The sequence below is a fragment of the Papio anubis genome, chromosome 18 (genome assembly GCF_008728515.1).
Source record: "Papio anubis isolate 15944 chromosome 18, Panubis1.0, whole genome shotgun sequence".
NCBI lineage: Eukaryota > Metazoa > Chordata > Mammalia > Primates > Cercopithecidae > Papio > Papio anubis.
The window spans coordinates 32,834,356-32,852,485 of NC_044993.1; the positions used below are offsets into that span (position 1 = coordinate 32,834,356).

The 18,130-nt window shown below is 48.7% G+C and overlaps 1 pseudogene; it reads left to right on the forward strand.

Moving 5' to 3' along the window:
• Positions 1 to 17,242: 17,242 nt before the first annotated feature.
• Positions 17,243 to 17,333, forward strand: LOC116271401 (annotated as a pseudogene).
• The last annotated feature ends 797 nt before the right edge of the window (positions 17,334 to 18,130 follow it).

Sequence of the window (18,130 nt, forward strand, 5' to 3'; positions counted from 1 at the left end):
TCCTGCCCTCTCCCAGCTCCTGGCAACCACAAATGTGCTTTCTGTCTCTATGGATTTGCCTACTCTGAACATTCCACGTAAATAGAGTCACACAGTGTGTGATCTTTCGTTTCTGGGTTTGCTCTTTTCTTTCTTTCTTTCTTCTTTCTTTCTTTCTTTCTTTCTTTCTTTTCTTTTCTTTTCTTTCTTTCTTTCTTCTTTCTTTCTTCTTTCTTTCTTTCTTTTTCTTTCTTTCTTTCTTTCTTTCTTTCTCTCTTTCTTTCTTTCCTTTCTTCTTTTCTCTCTTTCTTTCTTTTACTTTTCCCTCCCTCCCTCTTTCTTTCTTTTTCCCTTCCCTTCCCTTCCTTTCTTTCAACAGAGTCTTGCTCTGTCACCCAGGCTGAAGTGCAGTGGCATGATCTTGGCTCACTGCAACCTCCACCTCCCAGGTTCCAGCAACTCTCTTGCCTCAGCCTCCCGAGTAGCTGGGATTACAGGCACCCACCACCATGCCCAGCTAATTTTTGTATTTTTAATAGAGGCAGGATTTTGCCATGTTGGCCAGGCTGGTCTTGACTCCTGACCTCAAGTGATCTACCTGCCTTGGCCTCCCAGAATGCTGGGATTACAGGCATGAGCCACTGCGCCTGGCATGTGTCCCTTAGAGGAATGTCTTCAAGGTTTGTTTGTGTCTAGGCTGTGTCCGTACTTCATTCCCTTATACACCTGTACCGCATTGTATTGGTCTCTTCACCCATCCGTGGGCGTCTGGGCTGTCTGCCATCTCATTCACTCTTCACAGCCACCCTCGGGGTGCCTTGGTTGCCCTGCTTTATAGGTCAAACAGTGAGGCAGAGAGAAGTGAAGCTACAAGCTCCAGGTCACATAGGGACAGAAAGCCAGGATTTGAGTTCAGGAAGTTGGGCTCAGAGCTGGTCCCAGCTTCTGAGAATACTGGAGTCAGAGGACAAGAGGCTTGGGGCACAGAAGCTCACCCTCTCTCACAGGGGAGACAGCTCCTGGGGAAGGGGACCTCTGGGACAGGGAGGGGCAGGATAACCTGCACCCTCTCCTGCCTCTGTAATAACCTGCAAAACCTTGTCGTGGACGAGAATGCAAACCCTGTGTGAATTTTTAAGCAGACTTTGCTTTTTGGAAGAGTTTTAGATTTTCAGAGAAACTGAACAAGGTTCCCATATACAACCCATACTCAGTTTCCATTACTATTATTATTATTATTGTTATTATTATTGAGACAGGGTGTCACTCTGTTGCTCAGGCTGCAGTGCAGTGGCATGATCCTGGCTTACTGCAGCCTCAACCTCCCGGCTCAAGTGATCCTCCTGTCTCAGTCTTCTGAGTAGCTGGGGCTACAGGTATGTGCCACCACGCCTGGCTAATTTTTAAAAATTTTTTGTAGAGCTGGGGCTCTCACTATGTTACCCAGGCTGGTCTCGAACTCCTGAGCTCAAGAGATCCTCCTGCTTCAGCCTCCCAAAGTGCTGGGATTACAGGCGTAAGCCACCACCCCTGGCCTCATTATGAACATCTTGCATTCATACGGTATATTTGTTACAATTAATGAATCAATGTGGATACATTACTAAAATCCATGGTCATTCAGATGTCCTTAGTTTTTACCTAATATATTTTTCCTGTTCCAGGATCCCGTCAAGTATCTATCACATTTGGCAAGGCATGGTGACTCATGTGTGTAATCCCAGCACTTTGGGAGGCCAAGGCAGGTGCATTGCTTGAATCCAGGAGTTCGAGACCAGCCTTGGCAACATGGCGAAATACCGTCTCTAAAAAAAATACAAAAATTAGCTGTGCATGGTGGTGCATGCCTGTAGCCCCAGCTACTTGGGAGGCTGAGATGGATGGGAGGATCACTTGTTCAAGGCTGCAGTGAGCTGTGATTGTGCCACTGTACTGCAGCCTGGGTGACAAAGCGAGACCGTATCTCAAAAAAAAAAAAAAAAATCACATTTAGTTGTCACATCTCCTTGTGGCTGTGACAGTTTCTCAGGCTTCTTTTGTTTCTGATGGTCTTGACAGGTTTGAGGAACAGTGGTCACGTATATTGTAGGATGCCGTTCTGTTGGGATCTGTCTGATGTTTTTCTTTTCTTTTTTCTTTTTCTTTTTTTTTTTTTTTTTTTTGAGATGGAGTCTCACTCTGTCACCCTGGCAGGAGTGCAATGGCGCGATCTCGGCTCACTGCAACCTCCGCCTCCCGGGTTCAAGTGGTTCTCCTGCCTCAGCCTCCCGAGTAGCTGGGATTACAGGTGCGTGCCACCCTGCCTGGCTAATTTTTGTATTTTTAGTAGAGACAGGATTTCACCATGTTGTCCAGGCTGGTCTCAAACTCTTGACCTCAAGAGATCCTCCTGCTTCAGCCTCCCAAAGTGCTCGGGTTACAAGCGTGATCCACCGCGCCTGGTCTGATGTTTACCTTGTACTGGCGTTACTGTTGTGAAAAGGGTCATGGAGGTAAAGTGCCATTTCATCCCATCATATGCAGGATGCCCACTATCAACATAATTCATGACAGCTGATGTGACCTCGATCACCTGACTGAGGTCGTATTTGTCCGATTTCTCCACTGTGAAGTTAATTCTCCCTGCTCCCCCTTCCTGTGCTGTACTCTTTGGAAGAAGGTCACTAAGGCAGCCTGGAGTTGTGTGTGCCCTCCTGTAGGGTGGAGAATCTACACAATTCATTTGGGGTTCTTCCGCATGGAAGATTTGTCTCTTATTTCCCGTTTATTTTCATTTTTATTTATATGTTTATTTTATTTATATATTTACTTATTTTGAGACAGGGTCTCACTCTGTTGCCCAGGCTGGAGTGTGGTGGCGAGATCACAGCTCACTGCAACCTCCATCTCCCAGGCTCAAGCAATCCTCCCACTCCGGCCTCCCAAGTAACTGGAACTACAGGCGTGCCCCACCATGCCCGGTTAATTTTTGTATTTTTGGTAGAGACATGGTTTCATCACATTGCCTAAGCTGGTTTCAGACTCCTGGACTCAAGTGTTATCTGCCCGCCTTGGCCTCTCAAAGTGCTCTCCCATTTATTAACATGAATGTATTCAATCATCTATGTTAGTATAGACTCATAGACACTTATTTTATACTTTGGGCTATAATTTGATGCTTACTTTATTTATTTTGTTGCTCAAGTTGCTCCATCTTTGGCCCCGGGGGCTCTTTCAGTTGGTTCCTGCATCCCTTTGTCATATTCCTATCAAAGTGGGTTTTCTCCCTTTTTTGGTCCCCATGTGAACGTTTAAAGATAAAACACGAGCTTTTCAGTACATTTCCACCTTGCTGTGACAACCCAAACTGGGGCCAGGATTAGGGTAAGGCAAGTGCCTGACAAAATTTAAGGGGTGCCAGAAAAACTTAGTAGTCACCATTTAAAAATCAAAATTATGGACTGGGCATGGTGGCTCACGGTAATGCCAGCACTTTGGGAGACCAAGGCGGGTGGATCATTTGAGCCCAGGAATTTGAGACCAGCCGCCAACATGGTGAAACTCTGTCTCCACTAAAAATACAAAAATAGCCAGGTGTGATGGCAGACACCTGTAATCCCAGCTACTCGGGAGGCTGAGGCAGGAGAATCACTTCAACCTGGGAAGCGGAGGTTGCAGTGAGCCGAGATTGCACCACTGAACTCTAGCCTGGACAGCAGAGTGATACTCTGTCTCAAAAAGAAAAAAACAATCAAAATTATGGACTCAAATGAATATTTGCACACCCATGTTCATAGCAGCATTTTTCATAGTAGCCAAAAGTGGAAGCAACGCAAGCGTCCATCAATGATGAGTGGATAAACAACACGTACTATATCCACACAACAGAATATTATTCATCCTTTAAAAGGAAGGGAATTCTGACACACGCTACAATGAGGATGAACCTTCAGGACATTATACCAAGTAAAATGAACCAGTTACAATAAGACAAATACTGTATGATTCCACTTATATGAGGTATCTAGAGTAGTCATATTTAAGAGCCAGAAAGTAGAATGGGCAGGGTGTGGTGGCTCAGACCTGTTATCTCAATGCTTTGGGAGGCTGAGGTGGGAGGATCACTTGAGGCCAGGAATTTAAGTCTGGCTTGGGCCATGCAGCAAGACCCCATCTTTCCAAAAAATAAGTAAATTAGCAGAGTGTGGCGGCCTGTGCCTATAGTCTCAGCTACTCAGGAGGCTGAGGTGGAAAGATCCCTTGAATCCAGGAGTTTGAGGCTACAGTGAGCTGTGATTGCACCACTGCACTCCAGCATGGACAACAGAGGGACACTGTCTCTAAGAATAATAATAATAATGGAATGAAGGTCCACCAGAGGCTGGAGGAAGAGAGAACAGGGAGTGAATTCACATTTAATGGTAATAGAGTTTCAGTTGTTCAGGGTGAAAAGAGTTCTGGAGATGGGTTATATAATAATGTGAATGTATTAAATGCCACAAAACTGTACACTTTTCAATTTTATGTTATATATATTTTCCTATAATAAAAAAATCAAAATTAATGCAAAAGATCTATAATGGACAAAGTATCAGAATCTTAAGTAAACATTGAATCAGTATTACTAATTTTCTCATTTGCTTCCATGTCCAACAAGGCCTGTTGCGGCCCTGTTGCTGAGCCAGTTCCACGTCAGAGCAGGGTGACAGCCCGCTGACCCCAAGTTCCTCCTCCATCCACTCAGTCATGCCAAAATCATGCCTTCAGAGGATAAGCCCAGAGAGAGGAATCTGTGGCAGAGCTGAACCCAGAACCCTGGTGGAAAAATTCCCACCCTAGGCGGGCGTGGTGGCTCACGCCTGTAATCCCAGCACTTTGGGAGGCTGAGGCAGGCAGATCAGTTGAGGCCAGGAATTCCAGACCAGCCTGGCCAACATGGCGAAACCCTGTCTCTACTAAAAATATAAAACTTAGCTGGGCTTGGTGCTGTGTGCCTGTAATCCCAGCTACTAGGGAGGCTGAGGCAGGAGAATGGCTTGAACCTGGGAGGTGGAGGTTGCAGTGAACCAAGATCACACCATTGCACTCCAGCCTGGGTGATAGAGTGAGATTGGGTCTCAAAAAAAAAAAAAAAGAAAGAAAGAAAGAAAGAAAATAAAAAGTCCCACCTTACCAATACGGGGATTCCATCCATCTAAGCTTGGCCGTATGCATCAAGTATTTAATTAATAGCAAGAACTAGCTAATCAATTCCTCTCCTGACAGTGAGTGTTGATAGTGAAGAAGGGAAGATGAATGTGGGGATTAGGTAGGAGGAAATGGGGTACTGTCAAGATGAAAATAAACTTAGGGTGGAGAGGCTGGGGCAAAAGACAGGCCCAACATTATGATTTGCCCCAGTGAGGGGACTTTGTGCCTGGTGATTTGGGGTGGCAGGGTTTCTACCCAGGCCTGATGGGAGCTCGGATTAAAAGCATCTGTGACCTGAGGAAGGCCATTGCTCTGTGGCCTGCTCCCCTAACTCTTTTGCAGAAAGTCCCAGGCTGAGATGGGGGATGGTTGTAATGACCCCTCCTAGAAATCCTGGCTCTGTCCTGCAGAGGTGGGGCCCAGGGATCAAGACGCCTCTAGGTTCTAGAGAGAGGCAGAATGAGGGGTCAGCCAGCTGGGGCAGGAAGGCTTCACTCTGGGCTGCAAGGAGAGACCTTTCGCCTTGACTGGAAGGACGTGAGGAGCCTGTGGCCTCCTGTTTGCAACCAAGGGCTGAGGGAGGGGCCGGGCATTCCTGCCATAGGTCAATGACCTGGAGAAATGCATGCTTGAGGACAGAGCTCAGATCATTGTCCCAGCGCAAACCCTGGTGGGTTGTCAGGTTTGGAGCTTCTTAAGTTCCAAGAGGCAGTCTCATGCAGTTCGAGGAGGGCTGGAGAAGCCTGGTCTGCTCATGGGAGTCTATTGTTAAGTTTTCGGAATTTTGTGAGCCAGTTATTAAACACAGCTATTATTAAAAACAAAATTATAGGCTGGGCGTGATGGCTCACGTCTGTAATCCCAGCACTTTGGGAGGCCGAGATGGTGGATCACTTGAGGTCAGGAGTTCAAGACCAGCCTAGCCAATATGGCAAAACCCTGTGTCTACCAAGAATACAAAAAAATTAGTCGGGTATAGTGGCTCACACCTGTAATTCCAGCTACTCGTGAGGCTGAGGCATGAGAATTGCTTGAGCCCAGGAGGCAGAGGTTGCAAAGGGCTGAGATCATGCCATTGCACTCCAGCCTGGGCAACAGAGGGAGATTCTGTCTTAAAAAAATAATAAAATAAAATAGGCTGGGTGCCACGGCTCACGCTTGTAATCTCAGCACTTTGGGAGACCAAGGCGGGAAGATCGTTTGAGCCCAGAAGTTGGAGATCAGCCTGGGGAACATAGGGAGACCCTGGTCTGTGCAAAAAATAAAAACAAAATTAGCCGGGCATGGTGGCACATCCCTGTGGTCCCAGTTACTTAGGAAGCTGAGGTGAACAAAGTTAACACTCAAAACTCATCACTTGTGAATTACTTTGCTACAGTGTATTATTATTTATTTATTTATTTATTTATTTTTATTGGGCAGCCTCCTGAGTCAAAGTAGGCTCAGAGACTTGCCAGCATACTATTATTGATGCTCTGTGGTTATTGATATTGACTGGATCTGTATAGTGGAAATGGCTATACTATGGAATTGTGTGCTACTGTGTATTTCTTACCAATTTTGCATTCAGTGGCATCACATTCGTAGCTTCAAGTTGGCTATGGTGGGAGGTAAATATGTGTGGTATAAATTGGCAAAGAAATTGGCAAAGGCTACAGATTGGGATTCCTGCCTGGCCCCCCAAGAGCTGGTTGTTAAACTTTTACCAGCACACCACTGAGTCGGAGTCTAGAAAGCAGGCTTTGTCCAGGTTCTGCCCTGCTAGCTCAACTGGCTCTCAAAGCTTTGCTCCACCAACCGGCCTATGGCTTCTTCCACTCACCAATTCTCCCTTTTGCCTTCTAAGGCCGCCTCTTCCAGGAAGTTTCCCCTGATTTCTTTGCCTGGACTTCTAAAATTATTTCATTGCTAGGCGTGGTGGCTCACACCTGTAATCCCAGCACTTTGGGAGTACGAGGTGGGCAGATCACTTGAGGTCAGGAGTTAGAGACCAGCCTGGTCAACATGGCGAAACCCCATCTCTACTACAAATACAAAGATTAGCTGGACGTGGTAGCGCGCGCCTGTAATCCCAGCTACTTGGGTGGCTGAGGCAGGAGAATCACTCTGCCAGGAGGCAGAGGTTGCAGTGAGCCGAGATCATGCCATTGCACTCCAGCCTGGGTGACAGAGGGAGACTCCATCTCAAAATAAATAAATAAATTAATTAGTTCTTTCTTACCTCTTCTGTCCATATTCATACAGAATAATCTCCACATCTCAAAATTCCTAACTTAATCACACCTGCAAAATCCTTTTTCCCCCACCTATAAGATAACATTCCCCAGGTTCCAAGGATTAGGATGGAGCTATGTTTTGGGGGAGGGAAAGTGGAGCCATTATTCTGCCTACCACAGGAGTGTAATATGATCCCATTTCTATAACGCAGATAAAGACGACAAAACTCCAGACTTTGATTACATGTAGACAGGCCTGTAGAGGATTACTTGGAAGGACATGTACTAAATTGTGAACTTGGCCACCTGGGCAGGATAGGGGAGATGATGTCACTCCTCCTGAGACCCAGGAACTGCCTACTTCCTTCACATTTGGGCACAGGCAAAAAGTAACTCACTGTGTCTGGAGGTCTCTAAAGAAAGAGCAAAGGCCGGGCACCGTGGGTCACGCCTCTAATCCCAGCGCTTTGCGAGGCTGAGGTAGAAGGACTGCTTGAGCCCTGGAGTTCGAGATGAGCCCTGGGCAACATAGTGAGACCCTGTCTCTACACAAATTTTTTTTTTTTTTTTTTTTTTTTTTGAGACGGAGTCTCGCTCTGTCGACAGGCTTGGAGTGCAGTGGTGCCATCTCAGCTGCAAGCTCCGCCTCCCGGGTTCACGCCATTCTCCTGCCTCAGCCTCCCGAGTAGCTGGGACTACAGGCCCCTGCCACCATGCCCGGCTAATTTTTTGTATTTTTAGTAGAGATGGGGTTTCACCGTGTTAGCCAAGATGGTCTCAATCTCCTGACCTCATGATCCGCCCACCTCGGCCTCCCAAAGTGCTGGGATTACACGCGTGAGCCACCACGCCCGGCCACAAAAATTTTTAAAAATTAGCCGGGTGTGATGGTGCATGCCTGTAGTCCTAGCTACTCAGAGTAAGAAGGTCTGAGGTGGGAGGATCACTTGAGCCCAAGAGGTCAAGGCTGAGAGGCTATAGTGAGTCATAATTGTGCCACTGCACTCCAGCCTTGGTTACAAAATGAGATCCTGTCTCAAAAAAAAAAAAGAGAAAAAGAAGAAAGGAAAGAAGGAGAGAAAAAAGAAAGGAAAGAAAAGAAAGAAGAAAGAAAAAGAGAGAAAGAGAGGAGAAAAAGAAAGCAAGAAAGGAAATGGAAGGAAGGAAGAGAGAAAGAGAGAGAGGCTGAGCATGGTGGCTCACACCTGTAATCCAAGCACTTTGGGAGGCCGAGGGGGGTGGATCACCTGAGGTCAGGCATTTGAGACCAGTCTGACCAACATGGTGAAACCCCATCTCTACTAAAATACAAAAATTAGCTGGATGTGGTGGTGGGCACCTGTAATCTCAGCTACTTGGGAGGCTGAGGCAGGAGAATCGCTTGAACCCAGGAGACAGAGGTTGCAACGAGCTGAGATCTTGCCATTGCGCTCCAGCCTGGGCAACAAGAGTGAAAGTTCATTGAAAGAGAGAGAGAGAGAGACAGAGAGAGAGAAAGAAAGAGAGAAGGAAGAGGAGGGAAGGAAGGAAGGAAGGAAGGAAGTTAGGAAAGAAGGAAGGAAGGAAAGAAGGAGGGAGGGAAGGAGGGAGAGGGAAGGAAAGAAAGAAGGAAGGAAGGAAGGAAGGAAAGAGGAAGCTAGCTACTGGCTGGGTGTGGTGGCTTACACCTGTAATCCCAGCACTTTGGGAGGCTGAGGTGGGTGGATTACTTAAGGTCAGGAGTTTGAGACCAGCCTGGCCAACATGGTGAAACCTTGTCTCTACTAAAAATACAAAAATTAGCTGGGCATGGTGGTGGGCACCTGTATCCCAGCTACTCAGGTGGCTGAGGCATGAGAATTGCTTGAACCCTGGAGGTGGAGTTTGCAGTGAGCTGAGATCGTGCCACTGCACTCCAGCATGGGTGACAGTGTGAGACTCCATCTCAAAAAAAAAGAAAAAGAAAAAAAAGCGAGCTGCTGAATGAGACCAAGCTCCATGTGTGATGCCAGTTTGGGTCACTCACTGGCTGTGCGACTTGGGTGAGAGAACCTCAGTATCTTTAAGCGTACAGTGGGGTGAGTCGTCCTCATCTCCCAGGGCAGCTGTAGAATCAGATGCTTGATGGCACGGCCCGTGCTCCTTGCAGCACCTGGCCCGCAGTCAGCTGCTTTCTCATTATGGCTTAGCAGCCTCCTCTCTGGGTGGGGGAAACTGCTGCCCACTCACATGGCCCACTCTGACAAGGCCTTGGTCCTCCCAGGCTGGCAGAGGAGGGAGCCACCCATCACCCAAAGGCGAGTTCCTGGGACAGTGCCTGGCACACAGCAGGACTTCACTAAGTGCTTGTGGAGAGAAGGGATGTGTGGAGGATCGAGGATTGCAGCTAATCACCACTGCCACCGTCAGGCTGGTCTTGGGGTGCTCCTCCCTGTTCGTGCTGGCAGGAGGCAGGTGGTGGCCCGGGATGTGAGGACATCTGAGCAGAAGGGCTCCAGGGTCCAGCTGCCCCTCCCATGGCCACCTTATAACCTCAGAGGGCCCACTCCCCACAAGCCAGGGAGGCGCCTGGGGATTCGTGTTATTCTGAACAGGCTTAGGGCTGAGAGCAGAGGAGACAGCCAGCCACATAGCACCCCCAAAAGGACCCAAAGTCAGAGCCACAGAGCCCAGGCTGCAGAAGAGCCCGAAGTATCTAGGTCAGCCCTGCCACCAGAGGCCCAGGCACCAACACCTCAGGATCCAGGCCATTTGAGCCAGGAGTACCCGTTTTCCCAGGACCCCATGAGACCATCCATGGTTGGCCATGGGTCCCAACCGCCCCTCCAACAACAGGTCCACTTTCTGAGCTTCGGGCCTCCCAGAAGGCCTCAGCCAGGGGCTACTGTCTAGTCTAGCAGAGGCCTGCAGGAGGTCAGGGAAGGTGGGGAAGGGGCAGAGAAGGATGCCAGATGGCCTCCAGTGTCAGGCTCAAGGCAGACCTGCCTGACCCAGTGCAGAGCTGAGAAGATCCTGAGGCTGCCTGGGAGAACAAGCCCACAGCCGACCAGAAGATGCAGCCCCTGCCCAGCCGTCCTCTGCCCTCTGGTGGCTAGTGACCCTCCAGCCCCAAGTTTCCTGCACAGCTCAGCCCTACTGGGTAATGCTGATGGTTGGGGAGGAGGAGGCATTTCTACACACATGCTATGTCACTGTTAACAGCAGTGACTCAAGATGTGCACACATCTAATACACCCACACCCACATGCCTGCCCAGCTAGATCAATGCACATGCACATGCAGACAGCCTTTTTTCTTTTTTTTTTGAGACAGAGTCTCGCTCTGTTGCCCAGGCTGGAGTGCAATGGTGCAATCTGGGCTCACTGCAACCTCTACCTCCCGGGTTCAAGCGATTCTCCTGCCTCAGCCTCCCGAATAGCTGGGATTACGGGCACCTGCCATCATGCCCTGCTAATTTTTGGTATTTTTAGTAGAGATAGGGTTTCACCATCTTGGCCAGGCTGGTCTCGAACTTCAGACCTTGTGATCCCCCCGCCTCAGCCTCCCAAAGTGTTGGGATTACAGGCGTGAGCCACCGCACCTGGCCGCAGAGAGCCTTATGAGCACGTGTGCACAGATATGTGTGCACGGATACGCAAACACCACGTACACACAAGCAGCCAGCTACACCTGCTTGTGAGACGCACACAGGTACACCTGTATGCCCACAGCGCCTACTCCAAATACGCACACTCAAACATCTTGGTATGCACCTCATTTTTAAAAAGACATTTTCATGGACTATACATTCGCAAAGCTTTTAGCATTCAGTGTTTCCTGCAACCTTAATCCTTCAGGAACCACAGTCATGATGTTGTCTTTTCTGTATCTGCCCTAGACTGTTATTTACTTAACCTTTTAAACGGACTAGCTTTTTTACTTATGTGGATTTTAAAGCGGAGCTTTATATCCCCACTTTAAATGGAAAAATACATTTATCTAATACATTGAAAAATAGCATGCTATTATAATCAAGTGTTTTTGGCTTTGCACAGTAGCTCATGCCTGTAATCCCCGCTACTTTGGGAGGCCAAGGCGGGTGGATCGCTTGACGTCAGGAATTCGAGACCAGTCTGGTCAACACGGTAAAATCCTGTCTCTACTAAAAATATAAAAATTAACTAGATGTTGTGGTGGTTGCCTGTAGTCCCAGCTACTCAGAAGGCTGAGGCAGGAGAATTACTTGGACCTGGGAGCCAGAGGCTGCAGTGGGCCAAGATTGCACCACTGCACTCCAGCCTGGGCAACAGAGGGAGACTCCATCTCAAAAAAAAAAAAGAAAGAAAGAAAAAGAAAAGAAAAGAAAAAGAAGAAAAAAAGTGTTCTTCCACCTAGAATGGTTTTGCACACCCATCCCTGGGTCCCGTGTGCCACTCTGGGAAAGCACTCCATTATTTCACTCCAGCCTCGTGACCCCTGTGTGGTAGGTAGAGCAGGTTTTATATGTCACAGGGTCTGTTATGATGAGGAAGTGAGAATTCAGTGGGGTGATATGACTTCCTCCAGGCCCCACGGCTGCATCTCACACCAGCTCTCCTGCCCCACATCTGGTGCCTTCCCTGCGGACAACCCCTCTGGCCTCCTCCCTACAAATCGCCTCCCCTTTCAGTCTAACGCCAGCAAGAAGGTTGTCATCAGAAGAGCCCACCCGCCTTCCCTGCGGCGTATCATCCAGTAGCACCTCAAGGTGGTGCCTCCCAGCCCGCCAGGGCCACCGCTTACCCTCCCAGGGCTCTGTGCAGCCCTCCCTGGCCCCGCATACTCCACCCTGCCCTCTGTCATCAGCCGTCCAGTGCTTATTCCCCCACCCACTTCTTGGAACGTTCCCTCCACCCTCATGCTCTAACCTGAGGTCTGCTGCCTTCCCTGCAAGCCTCAGTGGGGCTGCTCTTCCTCCCACACATCTCCTCGCTCTTCCCTCATAAAACTCCAGCTCCTTGAAGTACACAACATCATAATCTGCTGCCCCCGCCCCATGGTGCTGCGGTGGCTCCCAGCCCATCTCGACCACATCCCGTTTCTTACTGCGGGTCTCCGGCCCTACATGCTCTGGCTCCACTTCTGGGCCTCATCTGCGCAGCTCCTCTGGGCTCGGCTTCAGACACCTGCCACCGCGCAGGACACACGTACCCACTCCTGCCCCAGGGCCTTTGTCCTTGCAGTTCTTTCTGCTTAGGAGGCTCTTCCTCCAATCTTTGCTTGGTTTGCTCCAGCTCATCATTCAGGTGTCACCTCCTCGGAGGCCCTCCCCGACCACTGTCTAACCACTCATCCTCCTGGTGTCGAAATCACCGCACTCCAAAATGTCCCCTGCCGCGTTATCCCCTCTCCTTTCCATGCTTTTTATCCTAGCACTTGTCATTTTATGTCCACTTGTTTCTTTGTAGTCTCTGTTGACACCCGCCAGGGTGTAGAGCCCAAGAGGATGGGGATCACCTGCAGCAAGTGGGCCCTGCAGCAAGTGGGCACTCATGTGCTCTCCAGCCAGCTGTGTGCACACAGATTCGCAGCCTATCCAAGTATAGGCACCTACTCACTCAGGCACACAGATTCCTATGTACACAACGGGCATCACAGAGTCCAACTCTGCAGCTGGGTCAGTGGTGCTGTCGCACCTCACCCTCCGGGTCCTCACACCATTTAAATCTCATCATTTCCACCCTGGAGACATCCTTCCAGATGAAGCCTGCTTCTTCCTGCCAACCTGTCTGGCCTGCTCCCTGGAGTGGGAAAGCTTTAGGAGGCACAGAACGAAGCTTTGGGCCCTCCCCAGGACCACCCCCACCTGCCTTTGCTCTCAGGCAGAGCCACGCGGAGGGGCCCCTGCCTGAATAAATGACACAGCCTGCCTGGAAACAATTCCCACCCCCACTGGCCAATACACTACACAGGGATAAGGAACTGGACCTCACAACCTCCAGAGTCGGCCCCTGTGTCAGTTAGGGTTCCTCCAGAGAAACAGATCCAATAGCGTGTTCATTAACTCACTTCTAGAAATTGTCCTACACGATTGTGGGAGCTGGCTAGGCGCATCTGAAGCTGTAGGGTAGGATGGTGGGCTGGAAACTCAGGTGGAAGCTGAGGCTGCAGGCCATAGACTTAATTGCTCTGTACTCGGGGAAACCTGAGTTTTGCAATTAAGGTCTTTCGGATAATTAGATGAGGCCCACACAGGTTTATCACATCTGCAAAATACCTTCATAGTAATACCTAGATTCACGGGGGTTTTGTTTTCTGTTTTATGTTTTTTGAGATGCAGTCTCACTCTGTTGCCCAGGCTGGAGTGCAGTGGCATGATCTCTGCTCTCTGCAGCATCCACCTCCCAGGTTCAAGCAATTCTCCTGCCTCAGCCTCCCAAGTAGCTGGTACTACAGGCACACACCACCATGCCAGGCTAATTTTTGTATTTTTGGTAGAGATGGGTAGAGATTTTCACCATGTTTACCAGGCTGGTCTCAAACTCCTGACCTCAGGTGATCCGCCTGCCTCAACCTCCCAAAGTACTGGGATTACAGGTGTGAGCCACCAAGCCTGGCCTAGATTCATGTTTGATTACATAACTGGGCCTAGCCAAGTTTGCACATCAAACTAATCATCACAGTACTCTGTCAACCTGGCACCTGTATGCAGCTCCTTAAACCACACTTAATCTCCAGATAAAGACAGTAACAAAGCTATACTTCCACCTAACATGACTCAACCGTCCTGCATACAACAGAAAACATGCCAATCCTTTCCCCAGAGAGGCTGCAACATTGTTGGGTGTTGTTTACTCTTCTGCTTGACATCCTGTCACTTCAATGCTGTGATGATCCATCTCATGTTAGGTGATAAGGGAATGAGAGAGGAAAGAAAACAAAAGATTTTTTTTTTTTTATGAGACGGAGTCTTGCTCTGTCACCCAGGCTGGAGTGCAGTGGTATGATCTCAGCTCACTGCAACCTCCGCCTCCCGGATTCAAGCAATTCTCCTGCTTCAGCCTCTCAAGCAGATGGGATTACAGGTGCCTGACACCATGCCCAGCTAATTTTTGTATTTTTAGTAGAGATGGGAGTTCACCCTGTTGGCTAGGCTGGTCTTGAACTCCTGACCTCGTGATCCACCTGCTTCATCCTCCCAAAGTGCTTGGGTTACAGGCATGAGCCACCACGCCTGGCCTAAAGATTTGTTTTATAGCTATAATATGTATTATATATCATAGCATATAAGTTTGTATATGAATATACAAATATAGTAATAACAAAATAAGGAACAGTGTAGGCCACCTACCTTTTGGTCCATGTTTCAGCCAACCAGCCAACCAACCAACCAACCAACCAACCAAGTTAGAGCCCTTTCTAACCCCTCATGCTAAAGCACTGAGTTCAGAATCTCTGCTTAGTGGGCCCATATCGTTAAGTTCAGCCAGATCCAACACTATGGTCCTTCCATGATCTCACACCCTTAAAATCTATTCCTATACATATCTCTTGGATTTGTCTGTATAAATTGGAAAAATCATGCAGTTCTTTTGGCGTGTAGCACACTTCTTCATGGCTCACGGTCTGTACCTTTCTCTCTGGGGCCTGGTGGGACTTGAGTCTAGTTACAGGTCCAGGAAAGAGGGGAGGGCATAGGATCTAAGAAGAATCATAAGTGCCCTGCAAGGCAGCTACCTCGGGGAAGGCCATATGGTTTCCCAAAGGGTTAAGAAATTGTGATGAGGTCAGGCGCATGGCTCACACCTTTAATCCCAGCACTTTGGGAGGCTGTGGGTGAATCTCTTGAGGTCAGGAGTTCGAGACCAACCTGGCTATTGGGGTGAAACCCTGTCTCTACTAAAAATACAAAAAAATTAGCTGGATTTGGTGGTACGTGCCTATAGTCCCAGCTACTCAGGAGGCTGAGGCAGGAGAATTGCTTGAACCCAGGAGACGGAGGCTGCAGTGAGCCGAGATTGCACCTCTGTACTCCAGCCTAGGCAACAGCACAAGACTCCAACTCAAAAAAAAAAAAAAAGAAAGAAAGAAAGAAAAAGAAAGTGTGATGATTACGACAGTAGGGAAATAACACCCTCACACTTGCTGCGAATCTGTGTCCACACAGCTGGACCCAGGGAGGGGTAGATGGGCTGTTTCTGCTGGCAAGGAGCATAACAGAATTTAGGGATTCAATGTCCCCAGCTTTACTGGAATCTTCCCTTATGTTCCCATTCCAATTTTCAAGTTGCCCTCACTTTAACTGAAGACGTCCTGCAAGGTTGGAATTCGGGAATTTGATTTGCGACATAATTCAGCCACATGCAAGATGAGACTTTGGGTTTCCTTTTCACAAGTCTTAGCCCTGGCCAGGCAGGATGGCTCACAACTGTAATCCCAGCACTTTGGGAGGTTGAGGCAGGCAGATCACTTGAGCTCAGAAATCTCAGCCCTGCAGCTACAGGAGATAAAGGTCTCTTCTAAGGAAGTCACCACGCCCAGCTAATTTTTTTGTATTTTTAGTAGAGACAGGGTTTCACCCCAATAGCCAGGTTGGTCTCGAACTCCTGACCTCAAGAGATTCACCCACCTTGGCCTCCCAAAGTGCTGGGATTAAAGGTGTGAGCCACGCGCCTGACCTCATCACAATTTCTTAACCCTTTGAGAAACTGTATGGCCTTCCCCGAGGTAGCTGCCTTGCAGGGCACTTTGGATTTTTCTTAGATCCTATGCCCTCCCCTCTTTTCGGGACCTGTAACTAGACTCAAGTCCCACCAGGCCCCAGAGAGAAAGGTGCACACTCTAAGCTATGAAGAGGTGTGCTTTTATGCAGAGCTTGAGCTGGGAATTTGAAACTCTGAGCTCATCCTTTGTTTTCTCCACTTTGTCCAGTGTAGTTGGGAGCAACCAGCCAATTTAATACTCCCTAGTTTGACTACAATGTTCTAAGGGGTGGGGGGTGTAAAACATAGCCAAGGAGGACAGATGCAGGGGATAGTATGGCTGCTGGCTCATGCCTGCACTCTCCCCTGCATCATGTGGATGCTGTCTTCTCCCATTTATGACAGGGGTAAGGGAAGGGATGCGCTGTAAGATTTCTGGGCCTGACTGGGTGACTTCCACAAGCTCCTCTGAATTCATGCTCAGTCTCCAATCGTGGAGGACCCTGAGGCTGGGAGTGCTGTGCTTTCAGTGCTTTGCATGGTCAGCAGCCCCGGCTTCCCCTTTTCTCCAGTCTCAATCTCCCTACCCACTTCATACTCATGTGGAATTCTCTCCAGTTCTTCCACACCACGTTCCCTCCGCCTCTGCACCGGCAGAGCTCTCTTCCTCTCTCTGCCTGTCACTCCTGCTCACCCTGCAGCCTGTGTCGGTGGTACACTTCCATTGCTGCACGGGAGTGCTGGGATGGGGCTGCGGGTGTTATTTCCCTGTCCTCGAACTCCTCACACCTGTCTGCCCTCGCTGCTGTACTTGCCACCCACAGCCGACTACAAGACCCAGAGGGCAGGGGCCATGCCCAACCTATGCCTCATTCTGTCTCCTGGCCCCCACGCCGTATTTGGCACATAAGGACGGCTAAAAAAAAATTGTAGAAGAGGTCCACTCCTGAGAGGGAGTATTTATAGTCTCAGATCTGCCAGTTACGGGTTTGAGACCTTAAGACAGGTCTCTCATCTCTGCAAGCCTCTACAAAATGGAAGAACACCTAGATCGCAGGGCTAGCTGATAAGACAGAGACTATCCTACATACATTCAAGTACTTTGAAAAGGACCAAGTAATTATTCCATAAAACCTGGGATTCTCCAGGGGACCTGGAGCCTCCCTCTTTCTCAGTCAGACTGTAGACAGGTATGGCTTCTCGTCTCCCTCCTGGCTATGGAAAGAATATTTATCTCCTAAGACTATACTTTCAGGGATCATTTCTATGGTTGGTTACCAGAGAAGTTTCTCTGAACATGTAGAGCACTGGTAAAAGAGTCTCACTCTGTCGCGCAAGCTGGAGTGCAATGGCGCGGTCTTGGCTTACTGCAACCTCCCCCTCCCGAGTTCAAGTGATTCTCCTGCCTCAGTCTCCCGAGTAGCTGGGATTACAGGCGCCCACCACCACGCCTGGCTAATTTTTGTCTTTTCAGTAGAGACAGGGTTTCGCCACGTTGGCCAGGCTGGTCTCAAACTCTTGACCTCAAGTGATCCACCTGCCTCGGCCTCCCAAAGTGCGGTATTACAGGCATGAGCCACCGTGCCTGGCCAAAAATAAATTTTAAAAAAGTTTATCTCCATTGTTTATTGTGTAAGATGTCACATCTAACAAAGTATGTTTGCTATGTAGAATGCCAAAGGAAGTGTTGATTTAGTAACTCATTACTAAATTTCCCAAAATGAGGCACATGGATAGTCCTAGGCCGTTCTCAGGAAGGGAAAGCCCCAGCTTCAGGCATATTAAAGGCCCCAGAAGACCTGCAGTGAAGAAATCTATGAACTTGGATCAACCTGCGGGTTCCAAAATGTACTTGATCATGAAGCTCATCTTTTAGGGGCGGGGGTGGAGTGTTTCTTCTACAGAACTAGGATTCAAGAAATTACACATTAAAAACACAGACTTAGAAAGCTGCTATAGCCAGAGCTAATATCTGGGGTTTTGTTTTTTCAGTTATTTACTTGCTACTTAATAAAGGTCCAAACCAATAATTTCCTAAGTATTCAGAGTGGTGTGTGGCCCATGATCATGCCACATTGAGCAGCTGTGGTGGAAGTCCTGAATTTCTGCCATGTCCCACCTGTCAGC